Here is a 21816-nt window from a genome sequence, read left to right on the forward strand (position 1 = left end):
CTCAGCAACACTTACGGTGATTTCCCAGTAGGTGGGGTGCAATAGTGTGAGCATCAGGAGTAACGAACCCCATGTGCACTTTGCATCCTTCCACAGATTATGACACAACAAACATTCTCTCCTCATCGTCCTGCATCTTGTAAGAGAACAGAGGGAACCGTTAGGCAGGACCCTTTGAAAACGCATGGCAAGAAATTTTATTGAAACATTAAATTCAACATAAAATCTTTCTGCATTTTCCTTCCTTCCCTACCTCATTTCAGAGAGGTAGTTGGACTCACAGAGTTGAATCCCTGAAGCCTGGAGACTCTGAAGAGTCTATGGTAAAAGCCTCAGCTCACTGGATTAATCACAGTGAGTGAACTGGAACCCAGGGGAAGAGTGGGAGTCAGAGAGCAGAGTCCCAGACATTAGGAAGGGGTGACGTCTGCTTCTTGATAAAGCCCTGGGGTAAGTGGCAGCACCTCAAAGGGTGATGCAGGCACGTAAGTAGACAGACTCCCTTATGGCGTTCCCAGCCCTGCCAACGTTCTCATGCTCCAGCTGGGAAAGGAAGCCGCAGAGGCAATGCTTCTAGAGAGATCACCCACATAGACTGGGGCAATGAGTGTGTTAAAGCTCTTCTCCAAACCTTGGTCCTTCATTAGACTCCAGGAATTACTGCATATCTGGGTGAGGGGCACCCTAAAAATAAACCAACACGGAAAAAAAAACAAAGCCCTAAAAATAAGTAAGGTTAAAATTTCACCCCAATTTTGTAAGCCAAGAGCTCTGAGTTGGAATTCAGTTGATTGAAAGAAATATCATGTTTTCTTGCACACATGAATTTGTGCAGATTCACAGTTACGGTTCATATTATTCATTCATCCATGGAGCCACCAAAGATTTACTATACAATAGCTACATGTGAGACCCTATGGCAGTTGCTCTTGATGATGAAATGACTCAGAGAATTTCCCTCAATGCCTGGTGAGAGAAACAGCCAAGTTAACAGTTGTATCAGTCATGTATTGCTCTGTAACAAATGACCCCAAATTGTCGTGTCTTAAAAGAGCAACAATTTACCAGCTCACAATTTTTCAAGTTGTCAGTTTGGAGCTCTTCTGATCTGGGTCAGCCTCAGTGGCTCACAACACGGCTTCCTCATGTGTCTACAATTTGCTTCCAGGTAGCTGGGAGCCAGTTCATAACATCAAGTCAGTGAAACCGCTAGATCCTCCCTCCATTGGTCTTCCATCATCTAGCAGGCTGGCCTGAGGATGTTCCCATGAGTTCTCAGGGTTTAAGAGCAACAAAAGGGAAGTCTCAATGTAAAGTCTTCCAACTCTCTCATTTTATCAGGTTTTCTACCATCCCAATGTCCAAAACAATAATGTCAGCCCCAACTAAGGGATGGAGAAAGACTCCTACTGCTAATGAAAGGCGCTCCAGAGTCTCATAGAAGGCATGGGCACAGAGAGAGGATAAATGTGTAGACATTTCTTACATCAACCACAACAGGTAAATGCAATTGTGTTTTATACTGTGGTAAAGGGTTTTGCAGGTACAATGGAGTAGGGAGCAAGAAGTGAACAAATCTACCAGGAGGATATTTAGGGAAGAGCACAACCAGGAACTGATGCCTCAACCAAGTTGGGAATATGATTGGATAGTTAAGGGGTGAAAAAAGGCCCGGGTCCAGGAAGCCCCATGTCTTCTCCAGAGAGAAGTCTGAGGAGACAGGCTGAAGCCACTGAGGCATTTGGTACATTTGTGACCAGATGCAGATCATCTTTTGTTCTACTGTTTTCCAACCACTCGTCCCTATTTATAGTTTGGAGTCATACAAGAGTAGACCCTAGCATTTCCCTGTTGAAACTTTTATTTTCCTCTGAGAAGTCATCACCACCCCAACGTTCTTAATTGCTTCCTCAAATGCTGCCTCCATTTACCAGCTCCTTTTCTATATGGGCTCCAGAGTGAAAGCAGAGCCTGGAAGATGCAGAGGTCATGGACTTTCCCCAAGTCAACTCCTAAACCTCCCATTCTGGCTGACCACAAATTCCTGAGTCTTAGCATTTTATGGTGAGCTCATAAGCCCAATCTGTTCCAATGGGGTCAGTTCTCTTAACCACCATGCTTCACCAGAGAGTAGGCCATAAGATGGGATGGGAGAGAAAATCTTCTAGTCACGGGGAAGAGCCTGTGTGAAGCCTCAGAGGCTAAGGAGACCTGAGAGGTGTTCAGAGTGGACATTGTATGACCAGGGCTGGAGAGACATGATTCCAAGAGAGTCAAATGAGAAGTTTTGGGCAAATCAACTCCTGATCACACTGTAACGATTCCCTGCACTCTCTCTCTCCCCACCAAGGGATAGTAACGACATGGAGTGCAGAGAAAAGTTGCAATTCCTTTTTTATATCTAAGCCCCCTTTTCCCAGTCTGGGACTGGCAGTATTCAAGCTCCTACTTGAACTGTTTCATATTTTTGTTTTTGCTGTGTTTCTATTTAAAGCGGGCCCATGGAACTGAGCAATGTCAGGAATGATGTCACACAGGGTTATGGAAGTTCACGCTGATCTCACCTACTCTTTTGGAGAGGGTGTCGATCTGAGATCCTGTGGGAGAGCACCTGAAACTACTCTATCACGGAAATTCCGGACTAAACCGGGGTCCCCAAGTCACCAAACGGTCATGCATCATGAAGAACTGGGAAAAGGGATAAAGATCCTTCAGAACATCATTATGATTGAACTTCTTCACCCAGAGAGGAGGAAACAGTGATACACAAGGAAGAGGCCTTTCTCTAAGACTCTAGATAACGGTGAGAGGAAAAATTGTCCCAGACTGATGTGTGTTATGGAACAAAGGGTCTGGTTTCCACCAGAAAAGAGAGCCATGATAGGACAAGATGAAGGAATTGGGAATGGATAAGGTCATAAGAAGGAGCGTCCTGAGAAAGCATTTCCTGTCATTTGGTGGGCAATTAACCAAATTCTCATATCAATAAGAAATGTAGGAATAAGTGAGGGATCAAGCTACAGAATTCATTGGGAGTTCGAGAGCTTTCCAGGCACTCTGTTGTTTAGGATCTGTACCTGGTGGAAAGGAAGGAAGCCAGTGGACAACTAGGGCAGAGAGTATAGGATGGGGGAAAGGGTGGTTAGAGAGAAGCGTACTTATTATATTTTCTAATGACATGATATTAATGTACTATGTGAAGAATTAAGAAAATATTTCAGGAGGTTCTGGGAGTGAGAAGTTGAAGGAGCCCAGAGCCCACATCATTGAGGGCAGAAGATGGCTTGCAGACTCCTCCCCTAGATTCAGGAACTCCCCTTCTCCTCCTATGTCTTCTCCCCACATCTCCCGAAGGGCCTAAAAAACTCTCACAGCAAAGAGAGCTATAGGATAGAATTTTTTTACATTCCTACTTTTCTTAACCTGAATTTTGTCTAGGATCTTTAATTTGCCACTCCTTTCAGGGCAGTTTTGTTGCCCTCTCCACTACCATTATTTTTGCTACCCCCCACCACTACTGTAGTGCTGCCCTCCACTGGCCCTATTTCCTTTTGCTTCCTAGGTTTCTTACTGGCCTCTAAAACCCTCTTGAGAGATCCCCTGCTGCAACTTCTGTCACGGAGTTTGCACTCCACTCCCAAGATGCTTCCATCTCTTTCTTCCTTAACTCGCCAATCCTACCTTCATACTCAGGAAAATACAGACCCTTATGTTCACATATACAACCCACCCACACACACAGTTGATGTGGTTGTGTCTTGGCTACTGAGATTTGTACCATCGGACTCTCAAATATGGACATCTCTTTCTGCCTCACACTGAAAGAGTATTTCTCATAATGACATGGTGAGAGCTTTCTGTTCAGGGAAAGGCAATCTTAAAGGAGAAGCTTTAAATTATACATAAATATACAAATTTTGCTCTAAGTATAATTCTTTGAATAAAAGGTCTTCCCTTAATGGCCACATAAACCAGAGACGCCATCAGCCTGAAACCAGAAGAACTAGGTGGTGTGCAGCTACAGTCAATAACTGCCCTGACAGAGGATACTTGCAAGTTATAAAAATGATGGTACCCTCAAATACAGCCCTTATACTGAAAGAAAAGACCAATATGAATGTCAGAGATACTCTGAAACTTGCTCTTGAACGTAAAGTAGCTAAAGGAAATGAAAGAAATGAGGAAGTAGAAGAGCTGAAGAGAAGATTTCAAAGGGCGGCTCGAGAAGACAAAGTATGATAATGACATGTGCAAAGACTTGGCGTTAGAAAAACAAAAGGGAAGAACATGCTTGGCATCTCTCAAGCTAAAGGAACTGAAGAAAAAATCCAAGCCTCGAGATGCAATAGTGAAGGATTATACAGGCAAAATATTGAACAACACAGGAAGCATCAAAATAAGATGGAAAGAATACACAGGGTCACTGCACAGACACACAGACACACAGACACACACAAAAGCATGGGTCGATGTTCATTCATTTCAGGAGGTAGCATGTCATCAAGAACTGATGGTATTGAAGGAAGAAGTCCACACTTCACTGAAGGCATTGGCAAAAAACAAGACTCCAAGAACTGACAGGTACCAACTGAGATGTTGCAACAAACAGATGCAGCACTGGCCGAATAATCTAGCCATCCGATTGGAAGAGATCCATGTTTGTGCACATTCCAAAGAAAGTGATTCAACAAAATTCAGAAACTATCAAACAATATCATTAATATCAAAACTCAGTAAAATTTTGCTGAAGATCATTAAAAAGAAGTTGCAACAGAAATTCAAGTCAGATTCAGAAGAGGATATGGAATGAGGAATATCATTACTGATGTCTGATGGATCTGGGCTGAAAGCAGAGAATACCAGAATACCAGAAAGATGTTTCCATGCGTTTTATTGACTATGAAATGGCATTATACTGTGTGAATCATAAAAAATTATGGGTAACACTTCAAAGAACGGAAATTCTAGAACACTTAATATTGCTCATTTGAAACCTGTACATAGACCACGAGGCAGTTTTTCAGAGAGAACAAAGGGCACTATGTGGTTTAAAATCAGGAATAGTTTGTGTCAGGGTTCTATCCTTTCATCACATTTATTCAATCTGTATGCTGAGCAAATAATCCAAAAAGCTGCACTCTATGAAGACAAACGTGGCATTAGGTTTAGAGGAAGATTCATTAACAACCTACGATATGCAGATAACACAAACTTGGTGAAAGTGAAGAGGACCTGAAGCACTTAGTGGTGAATATCAAAGACTACAACCTTCAGTATGGGTTGCACCTCAACATAAAGAAAACAAAAATCTTCACAACTGGACCAATAAGCAACATCATGATAAACAGAGAAAAGATTGAAGTTATCAAGCATCTCATTTTATTCAGTTCCCCAGTCCACGCTCATGGAAGCAGCAATCAAGGAATCAAATGACGTATTGCAAACCTGCTGCAAAAGAACTCTTTAAGCTGGTGACAAGCACAGATGTCACTCGGAAGGCTAAGGTGTGCCTGACACAAGCCATGACATTTTCAAACGCCTCATACGCATGTGAAAGCTGGACAATGAATAAGGGAAACTGATGAAGAAAGGCTGCCTTTGAATTATGGTGTTGGTGAACAATATTGAGTATACCACAGACTGCCAGAAGAACAAACAAATCTGTCTTGGAAGAAGTACAGCCAGAATATTCCTTACAAGCACAGATGGTGAGTGTTTGTATCACATACTTTGGACATGTTATCAGGGGAGACCAGGCCCTGGAGAAGGACATTATGCTTGGTAAAGTAGAAAGTGAAAAAGAGGAAGACCCTCAGTGACATGGATTGACACAGTGGCTGCAACAATGGGCTCTAGCATAATAACAAGTGTGAGGATGGCACAAGACTGGCCAGTGTTTTGTTCTGCTGTATATAGGGTCACTATAAATTAGAACTGACCTGATGACACCTAACAACAACAATATGCTGTTCAGCTCACTGCCTGTCTTAGTTTGCTGTACGGTGGTGGTTTGGATGTTGCTATGATGCTGGAAGCTAGGCCACCAGTATTTTAAATACCAACAGGGTTATCCATGGTGGACAGGTTTCAGTGGAGCTTCAAGACTAAGACACACTAGGAAGAAAGACCTGGAGATTTACTTCTGAAAATTGGACAATTAAACCCTTACAGATCACAAGAGAATACTGTCCAATTCACTTGCTTTGGACATGTCATCAGGACAGATTAATCAGTCCTAGAGGAGAATATCATGGTTGGTGAAGAAGAAGGCCAACAAGGCTGTAGGAGACCCTTGGTGAGATGGACTGGCACATTAGCCATAATGATGGAATCTAAATTGCTGGCACTTGTGAGGATGACACAGGACCTGGCAACCTTTAGTTCTGTGTTACCTAAGTTCACCATTAGTCGGAGTCACCTCAATGGCAGCTAGCAAAAAATTACTGTTTGAGAGGAGAACTGAGATATGAACTTGATACAATATACCAAATATTAAAATGTTCAAAGATCTCACGTTTGCCATGAATGAATAGGAATTGAAAATACGACTTTCAAATAGCTAGAAGGAAAAAGAAAGTAAGAGAAATTTCATCATTCCAATAAAAAAAGAAACAGGAAAGGCAGAATAAAAAAAAAAAAGAACAGTGAATATGAAGTATAATATTGGAATTATGTCTAAATGTATGAGTAATAGCAAGAAAAAGGGATTAATACCTAAGGAAAAAACATGTACACTCAGCTTAGACTTGCAAATCCACCCATATCTTATTTATAAAAGGAAGTTAAAACATAATGTTAGAAACTTTTAAATTATGTAAATGAAGAAATTTCTACTGTCTAATGACTACATGAACAACCCTCTGCCAGATACTGTTGATACAGAAATGATTAAGATTCCTTGCAGTCTGGTGAGAGAAACAGCCCAGTTAATGAATCAGTTATCAATTGCTGTATAACAAATGACCCAAAAATGAAGTGCCTTAAAAGAACAAGCAGTTACTTCGCTCACAGGTTTCCGGGTTGGCAGTTTGGGGTTCTTCTGGTCTGGGCCAGACTCAGCCGCTCTCGGCTGGGCTCCCTCATGTATCTGGAATCAGCCACCATGTCAGCTGGCGGGCAGAGGGCCTGAAATCTTCTCAGCTGGATTCTCTCTCTAATGGTCTCTTGTCATTTATTAGGGTGGCCTGGGCTGTTCCCATGGGTTCTCAGTGTTTGAAGAGCAGCAAGAAGGCAAGGAGGAGCCCTGGTGGTGCAGTGGTTAAGGGCTCAGTTGCTAAAGGAAAGGTAATCAGTTTGTACCCACCAGCTGCTCTGTGGAAGAAAGACATGGCACTCTCCTTCTGTAAAGATGACAGCCTTGGAAATCCTATGGGGCAGTTCTACTCTGTCCTTCAGGGTCACTATGAGTTAGAATATACTTGAGAGTAATGGGTTTCGTTTTTGGTAAGAGAGCAAGTCACGATGTGTCTAATTATATTCGGTCTCTGCTTCTATTGGTCTTTGTACTGTCCCAAAGGCCAAAGCAATCATAGATCAGTCCAAATTCAAGGAGTGGAGGAAGAATCTTGCTCTTGAGAAAGGGAGCTGTAAGTCATATAATATGTATGGATACATACATATTAGAACATGTGGCCATTTTTGCTATCCATCACAACATGTAAATGCAGCCAAGTTTGTCCCTAGTTGTGGCAGAAGCGTTTCTTAAATACAATAGAGTGTGGAGCAGGGTGGGAAATTCTACCAGGTGTAGGGTCGGAAAGGCTTCCACCAGGAAGTGATGCTTGACCTAAATTTTGAAATACGAGTGGATGGTTAGGAGATTTTCTTTTTTTATATATTTCCAACCACTTGCCCACATTCTACCATCTGTCGTCACACAAAGCGAGCCCTCTGCTCCCACGTTGACATCTTTATTTTTTTCCTTCAAATCCTCAGGCTCTCCTCTACCTACCAAGCACAACTTCCCAAACCCTGCCTTAAAATGTTTCAACAATTTGCTTGTTCCTTTTCTAATTGCCCCTTGGACAAACAAGGAGATCAAGCAGAGGACAGTGGACCTTTCCCCGAGGGCTCTCCTAAGCCTCCCAGGCAGGTTAACCATAGACGTCCGGAGTCTCAGTGCTTTTCTGTGATGATCTAATCCTACCCTTTTTAGTGGCTCCAAGGGAGAAGCGTGTGGACAGGCCAAGAGGCTTCACAGGGTTTAGAGTCAGGAGGTCAAGAGAGAGTGGCCTAGACACCACCACTGAGTGATGGTACCTCCAGGCAACAGACCAAAAACTCCATTCTGCACGGATAGCTACGAAGGGTGAGTCTTTTGGAAGAGTTTTCTTTTATTTAATCAATAGATATATATTGGGTATCTCCTATGGGTGGGGTTCTGTCTCACTTTCTGGGACTACCAAATATGAGGCAGACCTTGTCTTTGTCCCCAAGTTATTTACAACACATTTGGAAGACACAAATTGGAAATTGAGCATCTCCTATGACTCAGTGCTATGATGGAGGATTACTAAAAGATTACTAGGTCCTCTGAATACATAAACCAGAAGCACAGACTGGGTACCTTGGAGGAGGAACCAGTCAACAGGAAGGGAGAGAATGTCTACTAGTCAGAGGGAACAGCCTGTGTGAAGCCTAAGTGGCAAAGGAGGCCTGAGAGGTGTTCAGAGTGGACATTGTGTTTCTAGGGCTGGAGAGATTTGATTCAGGGCCAGAGAAGAGGTTTGGGAGAAATAGCGACTCATTATACTCTTCTATTTCCTCAACTCACAGTTTCCTTCCTCTTAGATGTTGACTTCTTTAAGTGAACATTTCAATTCATTTTTAAGATATAATTTCCCTCCTCCCAGCCTTCTAGCCTCTCCCACAACAGTTGCCATATTTTTTCCTAGTGCGCTGTTTAGATTCAAACTGGGCCCTTGGAACTGAGCGATGTCAGTGATGATGTCACACAAGAGTTACTGGAAGCCTTGGTGCTCACTCAGATCCCAACTGCTCTTTGGAGAGGTTGTGGGTCTGAGGTCTCCTGTGGGAGAGCGACTTTGGATACCAAATTACAAACGGTTCTGCCTAAATCAAGGTCCTCAACTTGTGAGAGTTTGGGACATCATCTCTACGTGGGAGGAGGAGAAACATCTTGCTGGTGACCATCCTTCGTGGTTCATCTTCACCCAGCCAGGATGGAGCGGCAATACGTGAGGAAGAGGCCTTTCTCTAAGGCCCGAGGTAAGGGTGGGAGGAAAATTCAGTCTGTGCGATGGGTGCTGGGCAGCAAGGGGTTTGATTCACCCTGGAAACAAGGACCACAAGGGATCACCGAGGCTTTCACCTGAAAAAACTTCCTGTCAATTAGTAAACAGTAAGAAATTATAGTGTGAATAAATAAACGAAGGAATAAATACGTGAGTGAAGTATAGAATTCTACTGTCATCTGAGGGGCTTTCCATAACAGTAGCAGACAAGTCAGATTGGTGAACTCTCCTGCTTTGTTAGTGGAAAGAACGCAGGTGGGCAACTGGGGCAGTGGGTATAGAACCAGGGAGAAGGGTGGTTACAGAGACTTGTACTTAATTTTTTCATGAGAATGAATTAATATATCATGCGAATTAAAAAAATATATCAAATTTATCAGGAGGTTTTGGGAGTGGGTGGTGTGATGGAGCACAGTACGACACATTCATTCAGAGTTCCCAGTCAATGTAGGCTGCCACAGTCCTCAGCCTGAACTCAAGCAGAAGAAGGTCCAGGAAGGCCCTGCCCCTCTAGCTCTAGGGATTTCCCTTCTCCTCCAAGGTCTCCTGACCATCTTTACCTAAGGGTTTAACATTTCTTCTAGGTAAAGACAGCTATAGTATAGATCGTTTTTTTTTCTCTTGTAATTGCAAAGTTTTATTTTTTTTAATTGTGTTCAAAATATACATAAAACATAACTGAATAATTGCTAATGTATGAGTCAGTGATACTCATTACATTCTTCAAGTCATATAACCATTCTCAATATCCTTCTCCAAACTTTTCTACAACCATTAACATAACCTCAATGCCCCAGTGGAAAAACTTCCCCTTCCCCCTGCCCACAACTGGCAACGACCAATAATCCTTGCTTTCTATATATTTGCTTATTTCATATAAGTCAGACCGTACAGTATTTGCCCTATACTTAGGGCAAATACTAACTTATTCCATTTAGCATGATGTTTTCAAAGTCTAGCAGGAAAGAATTTTAAAATTCCAACTATAGCTAACCTCAGCTTCTGCTATCATTCTTAGTTATCCATTCTTTCTCCGACTAGTCTGCCCCCACTTTGTCTTCTTTGTTGCTGCCCCATTCTGCCCTTCAGTGGCTGAGCCCTGCTTTCTGCTCCCTCCTCGATCTCTGTATCCTTCTAACCAACTGCTGGCATGTTCCATCTCTGAATCTTGTCTCTCTCTCAAGCTTTCCCTCCATCCAACGCACCTGACCTAGCTCCATCTCTTTCTGCATCCTGAACTCTGCAGTCGTTCCCAAAGATTCAGAAACATACAGAGGCCTTTAGGTTGACATAGACAACCCACTGAGACATACACAGGAGAGGAGGCTGTGTGTTCTCCATCTGAAGTTCTCGCATCAAGGTTCTCAGATACGGCCATCTCTTTCTGCCTCACTTCATCTACTAAGGACTGGGCTTCTATTCCGAGAAAAACAATTTTCATCTTCTACTGTGGCTGGGTTAAGAAGGGTGCAAGGAAGAGGTATACATGTAAGAATCATAACTAAATATACACATTCTTCTCTTTACGTATAACTTCTCTATAAAAAGCCTTTCAGTAAAAAGAGGATGAAAAGAGGTGACCATTGCTCTGGAGTGTTTACCCTCCAAATTTACTAAGAATATCACCCGCATACAAAACATCAAGTCACACATTTATTATGAAGCTTCATGGGAATGAGGTCATTTCTAAGTTCCAAAGGAACAAATTCATTCGAATTCAATAAATGTGGAATTAAAGAAAAATAACTTCTTAAAAAATGAACTACCATAAACAGTGCCACTTTACAATGGAGACTTTGTCTTCCACAGCAGTGCCCCCAAGGGTGGTGGGTCTCTGGGGAAGAAGAAAGAAACCATGGGGTCTGCAGAGGTGGAGGATGTGGTGATGGAGAGGCCTCCAGGGGTCCCTATGACCAAAGCTTTGGGGTCACAGGTGAGAATAAGGACCCTGAAAGCTCAACTAAATTAACTCTCTATTCTCAGAAGTCTCTATCCAAGAGGAAAATGTGCAACAGTCAACAACGTCCCATGAAAAAAGTCGAAGCTCCAGGCCCAGGAAGATTCCAAAACAATCCGAGAACCCTTCTCCTTCATCTTCCACCGAGCAGACCTCTCACTCCTCCAGCTACCGGGCTGCCCCAGGAAAGCCATGGGTCAGGTGCGCATATTTCACCAAGGTGCGCACGGTCAAGGGGGTGGCGGTCTCCTGGCAGACCAAAACCTCCTTTGCCCCCGTGGGCAAGATGCCACAGGTCTTTGAAGCCGAGCTCTCTGAGGAGAGCACCATCGGCTCTGCCCCCAGTCTGGCCAACACTGAGTCCCTGGTCAGCACCCTGGAGCCCTGGCAGGAGGGGCCCCAGACCTGTACCCAGGAGCCCACTGACCAACGGGAGGAGCATGCTGAGAGACCCCGCGCAACCACCCCGGAGTGGCTGGTGACCCGTGAGCGCGGCTTCCGCTGCGTGGCCTGCTGCCGCGTGTTCGAGTCCCGGGAGGCCCTCGTGGCCCATGCGGAGCATGGTGTGAGCCAGGGCTTCAGCTGCCGGGTCTTCTTTGAAGAGCTGCTGGAGAGGCGGCTGCCACGCTCAGTCCAGCGAAGGCCCAGACGCTGCCACCAGCTGGCCAGGCGTTGCCTGATGGCCTCCAAGAAGAGGGAGGTGAGGGAGAAGAGAGCGGTCTGCAGACGCCTGGAGGAGCAGCTGGAGAAGCAGAGAGAAGAACTGAAGAGGCTGAGGCACCAGCTGGACAGGCTGAAGAGGCAGGAGACCAGGCTGCAGAAGGAGCAGGCACACCACCGAGGCCAGAGGGGGAAGTGCCTGAAGACGTGCTAGAACCCCGGGACTAGGAGGAGCAGGGCCTTTGGGCTGGAAACGTGGGCCCTTCAGGAGAGACCTCCATTCAGGTTCGTTTCACCCAGCTCCCCTGGAAGATCCTACCCTCCTTCCCCTGTGACCCCAACCCTCCCAACCCAAGTGCACAGAGAGCTCCAGCCCTAAGGGGGATCTGGATGGAAGAAGCCCCAGATAGCTGACCGCAGACGCCAGGTTCCCTCAGAGGCTCCCCTGGCCCAGGAGAGGATAGGACAGGCCTCATCTGGATGGTGAGATCTTGGGACCCTAAGGATGAGCGCAGCATAAATAGGGAAAGGGAAATGGGATTTCAGTGGGACTTGGGAGGATTGGGGGGGGCCCTGCTGAGGTGTGATGGTGAAGGGGGTGTCACTGAGTTCTTTGGAGGAGAAGGAATCAGAGAGATGGCAGGCTCGTGGGAAACATGTCTGCAGGTGAGCAGTGGACATAAAGCCCTAAACAAACAACTCTGGGTCCCTTCCCAGCAGTATAGAGGCAGAGAAAGAGGCAGGGCTTGGTAGGAGGAGAGGAGGGCAGGTTGAAGGAAAATGAACTCACCCAAGCCATGTCTTCTGGTCTCCTACGGTGAATTTGGGTTTATGATTGGGATGCATCCTTTTTTCCACATTAGGGGAATGTAAGTGGGAGGTGGTATAGAAAAATCCCCCTGGGTGTTAACCATTTCTGGATAAGAGTTGATCCAGGGCTTGCAGGATATTTCCTGTAGAGCATGTCCTAGGGTGAGGGGTAGAGCTTTGGAACTTTTTCTTCTCCTTAAAATCAAGCTGTACATTCCGGTTCTTGACATGTCAAACAAACTTGCTAATTTTTTTTTGTTTTCCTGTGGTCAAATCTGACCTGTCGCGAGGTCAAAGAACTGGAAGAAAAAGGCCCTCTGAGGTGAAAGAACCAAAAGAGAGGACAGGCTTCAAACCCAGGGAGAACAGCGAGAACACAGGTGATCAGAGGTAATGGTGGGAAGGGGCAGATTCAGGCCCAGACTCAACAGTGGACAACAAAGCCCCAGTCTCAGTCGCGACATCAAATCCCAAGTCTGGGGAAGCCCTGGACATGACAGGGGTGTATCCATCTCTCTAGGAAATGAGACCACAAGTATCACAGGGAACCCCCCAGGGGCAGAGAAATGGAGGGCAGGGCCTCTAGGATGGGCACCTCCGTCCACAGTCTGTCCTGTGTGTATTCCTCAGAGTGACAGGGACGGCTCCTGCGAGGCAGAGGGTCACAGGCAGAAAAGAACCAAGGTGTTCAGACCAGGTAAATTCTGCAGTCTCCTAAGGATCCAAACCGAAAACTCAGAGATTCTCAGAGGTATCAGGGTGGGAGGGGTTGGCATTCCCAGGCTGGGAGAGGCTGGCTGGGGAGGTGCTGGTTTCTGAAATCTTTTCATCAACATCTTTCTTCTTAAAAGCTACCTTCCCAGTTGATGTCCTCTATGATCTATGCTCAGACCTGAATGGGGCCTAGAATGCACAAAGGGGGGATATCCAGTGGGGCTAGGCAGGGAGGAGGTGGAAGCAGCATATTCAGGAAAGAGAATCTTCTAGAGGCGCATGAGTTACCTAGTGGATTGCACGTGGTGTCCAGCCTTCTACATTTAGCTGTAGACGTGTACTTGCAGGACGTATTTGAGGGGTAACTCTACTGACTTCCCAAAGTTATTTTTGGTCATTTCCAGTTATAGAGACCAGAAGAACTCACTGGCTCCAAGAACAACAAGAAATCCACTGGATCTGATTATTACTTTCTGCGGTGTGCTCTCCTGCCAGTGATTCAAATCTTTTGTCTGTCATTCTGGAGAATTTTCACCTATTTTAAATATCTAACAAAACACGTTAAAATATACATATATCTATGATGTTTATGAATTTCCAAAGCTCTGAAATTGTTTTTTATCACATTTGCAAGATCACAGATTTGTGTGACAAAAAAATTTATGTCAGGGTCCCACCCTCATATGTAATTTGGTCCTGCTCCCCCAAGGTATCCAATGTTAATAGACACACGTGTATCCTTCCCTACACCTCTCTGCAGGGACACATATACACAGTCACAGGTACACAAGTACATCTGCTGGGGTGTTTACTTTTATGAAAGCCTGGTCACACTCCACCCACATTGCTCTCGCCCCTTATTTCACTTGATATTCTACCTTGATTCTCTGTAAGTCATTAGATATGGCACTGACACTATATTTTTTGATCTTTTAACTTACATGAATAATTTAAATAGATGATATCAATTCAGTACACTTTATCTGGACTTCTACATGTTGTTGTCAGAAGCTATCAAGTCAGTTCTGACTCACAGTGGCCCTTTGCACCACAGAACAAAACACCACCCGGTCACGTGCAATCCTAATAATCTTTGCTCTATTTGAGCACACTGTTGCAGCCACTGTATCAATCTCATTGAGGGTCTTCCTCTTTTTCACTGGACCTCTGCTTTACCAAGCATGATGTCCTTTTCCAGGGACTGGTCCCTCCCTCTTGATAACATGGCCAAAGCCATCCTTGCTTCTAAGGAATATTCTGGCTTTCTCCCTTTAAGACAGATTTCTTCGTCCATACGTAACACTACTAAAATGGAAACATTATCATCCATGCTTTTTAAGTCCACTCTTTCTGTGTGTTCTAGCTCTCCTCCCCCTGTTCTTTCCTGCAAGTGAATCCAAGATAATTCAGGTTAACAATGTGGTAAGTAGTCTCTCTTATCCTTGCTTAAACAAGCACACAGACTTATACACACTCATAAACATAAACAGGTATTCAAGCATATTCAAACAATTGATATTGTTTAACCCAGATGTGCTCATTTTATATACACTTCTCTGCACCTAGATTTTTTCAGTAATACTTCAATAATACTTCACAGATATTTTTCCCACTTAACTACTACAACTCATTTATTGATGATGTAGCTTTACCATAAGTTATCTATCATTCAACTATCAATGTACAGTCAATGTTTGGTCAACACTAATAATAACTATCCGTTGTGTACTACAGGATCTGTTTCTGTGGAATAGACTCCATAGAGTGAGATTTCCAGCTCAAAGTATGTTTTAAAAGTACAGAGCCATGGCCATGTCTTTCCCCTAGAGGCTGTCCTAAAGCACCTTTCCAGCCATGTCTCAGGGTATCCTTCTCCCCACAGCCCAGCCAGCCATAGATGGTGTTGATTTTTAAATTGTGCCAGTTTCACTGGGACTTTGATATTTTCTTAACTACCAGTGTTTTTGAGCAACTTGGACTATGTTTACTGGGCATGTGGATTTGCTGTGAACGATCTGTTTGAATTCACTGCTCATTTTTCAAGTGATTAACTTTTATCCTTCTGTGTAAAATGGAAATTGTTATTAAGTCTTGTCATCTCCATTTCACATGATTTTCCAAATCTATCATTTGTGTATCACATTTTTGCAAGCTTTGTCCCCCAGAACGATCACTTGAGTCAGCACCGTTTATTAAATAAATATAATTTTCTCAAAATAGCGCCTTTGTATCAATGGTTATTGTGACTTCTTAGCAGATTTTGTTTCATTGGTCGACTTGTCAGTTTCTATGCTATGTAATATCAATTTGTTCGGTTACCTGAAGAGGGAGACACCTGTCAGTATCCTGCTTTTTCATGTTTTTCTTCTCTATACCTTTTAAGGCAGCCGCAGTGTTGCAGTGATTAAGTGCTCATCTGCTAATCCAAAGAAGGTTTGGCAGGTCGAACCCACCAGGGGGCACTGAGGGGAAAGACCTGTTGTTCTGCTCCCATAATGATCACAGCCTAGAAAACCCTATGGGGCGGTGAAATGGGATCACTATGAGTCAGAAATGGACTCCAAGTCTCCTAACACCAGCAACATCCTGTGTTATCTACTGTACTATTTGTAGCATACGATTACTGTATACAATTCAAAAACAACTATCTTAATATTCCAACTGGAAATACATTCCACTTATGTATTAGTTTTAGGGACCTCCATTTGATTGACAAGACTTCTCATTTGAAAATATGGCATGTTTCTTGCATATATTCAGGTTTCATTTTATGTATTTCAGTACATTAGTTTTTGTCACAGAAGTCCTTTGCTGCTCTGGTCAGAACAATGTTTTCCTAAATATTTTACAGTTTTGAATACAGTTTGATCCAGTCAAGTCGTAGGGGAAAGAGAACGGTCTGCCCTTCTCACCCTTGCCAATTTGAGACCCTCATGTCTATGCTGGAGACAAACTATTGATTTTGATGTATTTGTCTTTTATTCAGGTATGCAATTATATCATCATTATTTGAAAAATCTCTTATTATACTCATACTAGTTATTTAAATTTTCTAGTTTATTCCTTCACCTTAAAACTATGTTGAGTGATACCAAAATTTTTGTCTAGTTCCAAATTTATCAGAATGAGTTGAATATTAATTTTCCATTTATCTCACACCTGCTAAGTTTGGGGAACTCTATTATGCCCCAATAGATAACTACTACTCTGACCTGCTGACCATTATTGGAATCACACACAACTTGTTTCTGACAGTTAAGTACTTCCACCTGGCCTCTGTTGAGCTGGGATCCCATGATTTGCATAGCTACTAGGCAGCCCAGCTCCCACTAACAACCTGAGCCTATAGACGATTGTTACTGTTAGTTGTCATCAAGTCATTTCTGACTCATGACCACCCCATGTGGGCATAGTAGAACTAACTGTTCAATAGTGCTTTTAAGGCTTTCATCCTTTAGTAGTTGATGGCCAGGACTGTCTTCCAAGGACCCTCTGAGTACGTTCAAACTGCCAAACTGCCAGACTTTCGGATAATAGTCAAGCACTTAACTGTTTGTGACGCCCAGGGACTCCCTACAAAGTATACATATTGGAAAGCTCTGTGTTGCTGGTGCTCCCCTCATGTCCGCATTCCTTGTTCTTTTGATGAAATGGGTATCCTTCAGGACCTCCAAGAAATGGTCTTACAGAAGACTAACTCAGACATGCCCACATATTGGAGGCTTTTAATCCCTCTTCCAACATCTGACACAGCAGGTCTGGCATTTCGATTTCAGAGAATGTGGGCCATTGCCTTTTCTAAGCTTCCAAAAGCAATCCCACAGCATATTAAACCCATTTCCAGAACCCTTGCTATGGCAATAAATCCTTGTCAACAAACTCTCCTTGACCCAACTTTATACTAAATGCCCCTTTACTCAGCACCTTCAGCACCCACTCCTCAGCACACCCCCGTCCTGCTCACACAAGGCAGCCAGGTCTTGCAGCTCCTTCAGTGTACAGTCCCTCCCCCCTCAACCACAACCAGCACTGCCCCCAGTGGCTATGCTGGTATCTGACAACTAAGTATCTGGACAAATGCATGGGACACTATCTCAGGACTCTGCAAAGGAAAGTGTTGAAGGTGGATGGGGGCAGGGCGGAGCCAGAACATAGAGTATGAACATTCCAGAGGCTGAAATTAAATGAGCCCAAATCTCACAGCTGCACACCCGTTGTGGACAGAAACAGCCCCGAGAGAAGCCCTCTCTCATATAAATGGGATAGAAGGTCCACAAAGGAGAGAGACAGGCAGCTGGGCAGGTGGGCAGACACCTGAAACTCTGGCAGAGGAGAATCCTTCTCTCTGACCAGAGTATGGAAGAACCAAATATTGTAGAGAAAGCTCCATTACATTTTCTCTCTCTCTGCTGTTAACTGACACCTAGTCAATTCTACCTCAAAGGGTGAGACTTTTCAAAAGCTGATCGCCAGGCTTGTCTTCTGAAGCGCTTCTTGACAGGTTCAAACTGCCAGCCTTTTGGCTGGTTGTCCAGTGCTTTGGCCCCATAGGCAGAACCAGTCACTGATGTGCACAACAGAATGAGGAGATTAAAGCCCCAGCATTCCCACCAGTGGGCCAGGAAAGCACTCCTTCTGAACTCAGAGAGCAGAAGAGAAAGAGAAAGAGGAGGCTGTGCAAGAAAGAGATTCTGCAGACTTGCTATGAACTCCTGGTTCACCCCTCAGGTGCGTATCCATTGCCCTGACCCACAGAAGCATTATCAAATCCTTTAAGACCCGCACTATGGGTTAGAATGCCATCAAGGTTCCATACTGAGTGGCGCTCACATAGATTAGACTTTAATACAGCTGCAAAGCCTTCAAAAATTGAACTAACATTTGAACCATAGAATACAGAAGATGGGACAGAACTTGGAGCCTGAACATAACTGGGTCAATCGACTGCTAAAAACAAAAAAATTCTCCATAAAATTTAAGCAGGACTTGTACTCTCAAAATCATAAGAAACAGATTTTAAAATGCTATTCTAATCCAAGAAATAACAGGGACACTTTTTAAATAAATGGAAAGATAATAGGTGCTATTTGCAAATGAAAATTTTACATGTTAAAAGTACAATCGTAGAAATCAAAAATTCAGTTGATATTTTCACAATAGCAGAATGGTGATGACAGAGAAAAAAACTAAATACTTGAAATAGATCAGTAGAATATATCCATTCTGCAAACTGAGAGGAAAATATGGAAAAAAATGGACAGTGCCTCAAGAACTAGACAAAAAGCTTATTTATTGGAACTCCAGAAGAAGTGGACAAAATGTGTGGTGAAGAAAATAGTATTTGAAAAAATACTGGCTGAACACTTTCCAAATGTGGTGAAAGACATAAACTTACAGATTCAAGAAGTTCAGCAAACCACAGCAAGTTAAAGAATTCCATGCCCCAATACCGAATTTGCACAAAAATATTCTGCGGGTTATGGGTTTTTTGCCAACCCAGTGGGCCTTACCCCACATCCCAAGTATATTTGTAAGTACATTACTAATATATATATATATATTTTTTTAACAGCAGCATGTAAAAAGAAAAAAACAGTGTACTGAACTTACAGACATACCCGGGAGGGGAAAAACAGTTGACACACACATATATATATAAATCAACTGCAGAATAACAAAGGTCAAGAAAATACTCAGGAAGGAGGTAGAGAGAAAACAACACATTTCACCTGAGAAAAATAATTTGAATGACTCTGTATTCACTATCAGAAGCCATGGAAGCCAAAAAAAAAAAGATTGTGAAACAACATTTTTTCAACCCTGAAAGATGGAAATATTAACCCAGAATTCTATGTATCATGTATCTATGTATCATTACCTTCAGGAGTAAAGCTCAAATAATGCCATTCTTAGGGGAAAGAAAACTGAGAGAATTCATCACCACCAGACTTCTAAGTGAAACACTAAGGGAAGTACTTCAGGTGGTAGACTTGGAATTTCAGTTGTTATTTAAGGAAAGCAGAAAACGTGGAAACTATGTGGTTAATATACTACGTCAACACTGTAGTTACTGCACAACATGGCGCTGGACAAGCCTCTTTGGAAAGTTTTTCCAGTCTCTTGGAAATGCTTGGAAATACATCCTGGCAAATCATTAGTAGAGAATGGAATTAATTTTGACAATACCTGAGAGATGTCTGTAGTCAAGTCTCGTCAATAAACTGGAAAATAAATTTATTGACTGAAACTAAGGTGTGGTAACAAAACATGAGTCTCAGTTCCCGTGTGGCCATGAGCTGGCTGTGAAGGCCAGCCTTCCCCAGAGAGGCACTTCAAGCACATTGGGGGCAACAGCTTCCTGTTGTTATTGCTAGGTGCCATCGAGTGGGTTTCTGAGTCATTGCGGCCCAGTGTAAAAGGAGAACTGCCCCGATAGGGTTTCCTGGTTTGTAATCTTAATGGAAGCAGTTCGCCAGGTCTTTACTCCTTAGAGCCTTTTGGTGGGTTCAAAAAACTAACCTTCAGTTAACAGCCGAGTGCTCAAACTTGGCACCACCTGGGCTCCTTGGAGCAATGGCAGCACCACAGAATTTGGTAGAAACCTTCCCATAGGCCTTCTCTGAGAGGTAACCCCTTGCTTAAGGACCAAGTTTAGGTTTTATATATACTCATTCTACATAAATTCTAGATAAGAATTACAGTGCTTCCTTGAGCGGACAATATTGTATATGCCCTCCATAAACAAAATGTGTCAAGGGCAAAGTTTAATATTAAACCAAGGCATTTCCCGTCAGTCCTTACCTGAGAGGGTCTTCGTGAGAATTTCCTGAGACTCTTGGAAAAGGACTTAGTAGACACTGCTTTCTTTTTACCTCTTTGCTCCTGAACAGAAACCGCTGCTAAGAGGTCATGCGTAAAGCTCCAAACGCCTCTTCTTATCCTGAATGTAAGCCGTGTAATAAGACCAGGAACTAGGCATTCAGCTGGGTGAAGAAACCCAGGAGCACTTCCTGTCTTCAACACCTTCCAGTTCCAGTGAAATCCTGTTATGAGTCACTAGATCAGCCCAGGAGTTGGAAGACTGAAATTCCTGGTCCTCTGACAACTGGGAAGGGCAGGGTGGGGTTAGGCAGAGCCTCCTTGACCATCACTTGCCCCAAGAGGCTCTGGAGGCTGCTTCATGTTCTAAGTCAAAGGCCCTTCCAGCCCAGGCACATAAGAGCAGGGAAAGACTTTGTCCATTGAAAGAAAAGATGGGCACAGGAGTGGCAGCTTTTAGGGCACTCAGCATTGGTCAGCTTTGCGACTTCAGGACATCCTGGCCCATGGTCGCCTTCACACCTGGGCCTTTATAGCCTCTTCACCTCTCCGTCCTTCCCAGTTTTCTCCCAGCACCATGGGCTGTGGCTTCTGCTAGTTTTAATGATTTCAATGTTTCAGTATTCCAGTAGCTCCTCACCCCACTCAGGGGAGGCAGTTTTGCAGACTGCAGGACACAAATCCACAGTGCTGTTTACGTGTCCTTCAGCAGAAACACTTCCGAGGGTACAAGTTGGCCTCAGAGATTCTGAGACCCAGGCAGAGAGAAGCCCAGGGGGAGGGTCACTGGCTTCAGGAAGTGTCAGCACTCTCAAGGGTCATGTCCCTGGGGTCATGCCCAACTGCAGGAAAAATGAAGTGGGCTCTGAGGCTCTGTGTGTTGACCGTCCAGTACACTGGCCCTGGAAGCCTTGGAAGGATTCTGTCTTAGTCTAACCCAGCACTGGGGAAATCCTCACAGGGTAACAGCAGTGATATGCCTGGGGATCTTTATTCTAAAAGTCTCAAAGCAGTTGATACAGTCTTGTGAGGTGGGAGATGAGAAAGCTTGGGACCACCGAGAGAGGATGGCAAAAGAAGGAAGCCTTTATCACTCCCTCTGTTCAAGATTTTTTTTTTTTAATTCCAACTGGGGCTCCAAACAGGTCTTTGTTGTTAAAGTTGTATTTCTCTGTGTTAATTTATGATCCTTAACTCAAATCTAGAGTTTCGAGCTCATTTTGATAATTCCTCTTTAGTCTGTGGAGACAGGAGTCTGCCTTCAGCCAGTGGTGAGAGTGGAAGAAATAAAGTCCCTAGTCCAGACTGGGGCAGGCTCTGCCGCTCCGCAAACTAGGGGTGTGGTCCCTGAAGAGCCCTTCTGAGGACAGCACAGGAGGGGCGTCCCGCCTGGAGAAAGGGCAGAGGGGGGTGGGGGATTGTTTGTGTGAGCAGTGTGGGCTCTGTGGCTTTGTCTTCTCCTCCTGGAAGTGCAACCTGGGGCCCTTCACGTGCAGAGCCAGAGTCCTAGGGTGACCACAACTCTCCCACCCTTTCTGGGTCACCCTCTGGACCCAAGTCCCCATACGCCTCCTCTGCCCTACTATCCCAGCATAAGCACTG

The 21816-nt window shown here is 44.0% G+C and overlaps 1 long non-coding RNA gene across 6 annotated transcripts in view; it reads right to left on the reverse strand.

The window, feature by feature from the left end:
* LOC135230029 (uncharacterized) overlaps window positions 1-21816 on the reverse strand; it is a 224350-nt gene that overhangs the window by 131018 nt on the left and 71516 nt on the right. The window contains exon 5 of one of the 6 annotated variants that reach the window (XR_010320665.1): window positions 20197-21603. The exons of the other annotated variants lie outside the window; for them this stretch is intronic. This is a non-coding gene — a long non-coding RNA (uncharacterized LOC135230029). The remainder of the gene's footprint in view (window positions 1-20196; window positions 21604-21816) is intronic. 6 annotated transcript variants of the gene reach the window in all.

The sequence above is a fragment of the Loxodonta africana genome, unplaced genomic scaffold (genome assembly GCF_030014295.1).
Source record: "Loxodonta africana isolate mLoxAfr1 unplaced genomic scaffold, mLoxAfr1.hap2 scaffold_73, whole genome shotgun sequence".
NCBI lineage: Eukaryota > Metazoa > Chordata > Mammalia > Proboscidea > Elephantidae > Loxodonta > Loxodonta africana.